Below are 3,726 nucleotides of genomic sequence, written 5' to 3' on the forward strand. Positions count from 1 at the left end.
GTAGTATTCTATTGTGATTGGTATGACACCACCCCAGATAGAGGAGTGAAGATTGATGCGTTTGGTGTTACATCAGTTCATTCGCGGCGAAAACTTCAATATTATGATCCCTTCATTCTTGGTTCGCAAGCTGATCAGGTATGTCAATCTATTCATAATTTTTTACCAATATAATTAATTAATGTTATATATTTTACTAATACCTGTATAATTGATATGTATAGGTGTGCTACATCAGTTACCCTCGGGTAACGTACAGAGACGATCCTTCGAACCGCCCGTCAGATGGGGTGGAGCCCACGGGCCGAGAGAGCAGACGTGGGTGGCCTATTAGCCATGGGCGGTCGGGCGTTACACATATGTTCTCAACTGATCACACAATAATCATAGTAGTATATAATACGTAGAGCTGGGCATTCAAGAGGCTGTTGGAGAGAAGATCCCACATTGGAAATATGTAAGGCACTTGAATAATATATAAGATACTTCAGCCACTTTACTTCGTCAATTGATTTTAAGTTGAAAGTCCACGGAACTTATCATGGTATCAGAGTGTGTCCACACCCTGACCCATTAATCCGGCCCTGAAAGTGCCCGATCATCCCACTAGCTGACAGCCCATAGAAGACTCAGTTCCGCCGAAATTGCTAGAAAAAGAGCATTGTCTTGGAGGGAATATGATGGATTCTGCGAGATTAATGATTATAGGCACCGTTGTCTCGAGAGAGAAGATCTCACATTGGAAATATGCAAGAGACTTGGGCCACTCCACTTACCGCCAATTGGTTTTAAGTTGGAAGCCCAAGAAACTTATCAGGGGCCGTCGGATTCGATTCAGTTAATTTGGATTTTTGGATTTTCAGGACTATGGTCATAAGTTCCATTTGGGTTTTACTAGTTTTCAGGTCGGATTTGGTTCGGTTCTTTTCCAGACTCGGTTCAGATCGGATTATAATCAATGTCTAAAATCGCCTAAAATATAGTTAAAAAGTTTTAAAAATTAACAATAAACTACTTAAAATATATAAATTATTTTAAAATCTAACTAAAAACTTGTTAAACCTAAACTAATTCAAAAGTATTTAAAATAACAAATCAAACAAACTAGATAAATCTTTAAAAGGCTCTAAAATATCTAAATTACCTTAATATATATAGAAATATTAACATATTTAACTATTTTCGGATTCTAATTTGGATTTTGGTTTGGTTCGGGTTGTACCAAAATCCCAAAGTACCAAGCTCTAATTAAGTCCCGTTCGGATATTTTTGTATAATGGTTCGGATGAGATATTGGTTTTTTGGTTCGAGTTAAGCTCGGGGCTTCGGTTTAGAATAAAAACACATAGGCGTAATAATACGTCTTCAAGGACACAAGCATGCTTCCACTGCTTAGATTTCAGCATTGGTTGTGTTTGTCTCCCATTTACTTTTCTTGGACTGCAAACATGTTCTCAGAATTCCTCATGTAAATCTGCCATTAGCACGGCACCATACCACCACATAGAGTCAGAGGTGTCAATTGGTCCGTCCAGCACCCGGGCTTGTCCACACATGACTATTATTTTTGAGCCATAATCTGCCGGTCTCTCTTGGACAATGATCCAAAAAATGTCCAAATCTAATAAAGACCATGTTCAAAAAATGCTCATGGATCTCCAATGATATTTATATATTCTATTTTTCCATCAAAACCGCAAAATTATATTTTTCCACCAAAACCCAAAAACTGCATTTTCTCGCCAAAGCTGAAAAATTACGTTTTTCTGCCAAAATTCGAAAGTTGCGTTTTTCCAAAACCTTAATTGTGTTTTTCCGCCAAAAAAAATGTTTTCTTGTCAAAATCGTAAAATTGTTTTTTTCTGTGGAAAACAAAAAATTACACTTTCCCGCCAAAACCAAAAAATTACATTTTCCTGCAAAAACCAAAACATTGCATTTTTCCACAAAACCCATAAAATTATGTTTTTCCGCAAAAACTAAAAAATTGTGTTTTTCCACCTAAACCAAAAAATTGTGTTTTTGCATCAAAACTGTGAAATTGGGTTTTCCCAACTCGAGAGGGATTCAAATGGATTCTACTGGTGTCCAATGTGCTGATGCGGCTGATACAATCTTCCATATTTTCTTCCTTTGTCTTGTAGCCTAAGAAGTTAAGAGACCACAAAAGGCTCAGCCATTTTACATAGCAGAGGATCATACGTTCTAAAACTTACGTTCTATCCATGTGGGGAACGTAATCTTTGAATCACCTTATGTGCTTGTTCGTGAAGCGCTGCTGTCTCCACATATTTTTTTCAACTGTCCTTTGTCATACGGAGTTTAGAACATGCTTGTGAGGATCGTAATGCTGTTGCCACGGCTATAGCTTTCAGCGTCTTCATCTCTCTAAAGCTCCTTAATACTAGTGCTTCGTTTGTTGTCATGTTTGTATCTTTTGATATCATTATGTTGCTCATAATTTGTGTTCTCCTCTCTCTGAGATTAGAGGTTATTACTGCCGTAAGACTCCTCCGGTTGTGGAGAAGTAGCATCAGTGGCGGAGCAAGAAATATTTTGTACTGGGGTCGGAAAAAAAATCATAATGTATAAACGACCAAAAAACTACAAATGTATTATTCCAAAAAAAAACTACAAATGTACTCGACACTCACTCATAGTTTAAAACTTTTTTACTTTTAAGTTTGCTATTTTTAATGTTTCTATATTAAACTAACATTAACAATGTTTAAAATTACAAAATATGTTTAGTGATTTACTAAATTTTTGTAATTATAGAAAAAAAAGATTAAAACTAATATAAATCCAAAGTTTTAAAAATAAAAATATATTAGTTGTAATTAAATTTTGTCTTTAATGTTTTGTAATTATTTTTGTGGGGTCAAATTTATTTTTTAAATGAGGTCAATACAAAAATTATACAAATTTTTTAAAAAAAAAAATTTTACAAAAAAGAAGTGGGGTCAGCTGACCCCCCACCCACTAAGCTGCCTCCGCCCCTTGTAGCATGAAAACTCTGTTTTTTACTTCGCTTGATATAAACAAATTCAGCGTAAGAAAAAGACGGAAATAAAAATATTTTAGGTTACTAGCAAACGGAGTAAGTATTTTGGCAAGTGATAAAAATCTGTTATATATATAAATTTTTTTGACCCCAGTCAAAAAACAATTTTGGCTCGCCTCCGCCTCCGCCTCCGCCACTGATCTCCATTGAAGTGGTGTGTACTGTGTAGCCACCCCAGTACGAGGTAAGTAATATGTTGAAGATGTTGTGCTGCACTTATGCTTTCATGAATAAATTATTTGTATCAAGATAAAGTTATTCACTATGTTATATAATAAATATTTGAGAAATTGCATCTCATATACAAAACTAACTGCATAATTTGCGAGAATGAAAGTTTACCTTTTTTGCTGATCTGTTTTTTATTAGGGGAATTGGGCTGTATAACCTTCAAACAAATTATAATTCATTAGATCACTAAAATCCCTAACTTTTTTTTTTTATAAATAAAATCTGTCCGAATCATATACGGCTACAAACTTGTTTTGAACAAAAAGTTAAAATTAATCCATTACAATACTAGTTTCGCCCACCCACTAAACCCGACACATTCCGCTAGTTCGTTTTTCGAAATCCTTCGACATCGGTAGTTGTTCTCTACCATCAACGTGATTCTTGGGAAAGTGAGGTTCTCCTCGTTGCTGAGGATGCCGGGAGTTCCC

Source organism: Brassica oleracea, chromosome C9, assembly GCF_000695525.1.
Source record: "Brassica oleracea var. oleracea cultivar TO1000 chromosome C9, BOL, whole genome shotgun sequence".
Classification (NCBI taxonomy): domain Eukaryota; kingdom Viridiplantae; phylum Streptophyta; class Magnoliopsida; order Brassicales; family Brassicaceae; genus Brassica; species Brassica oleracea.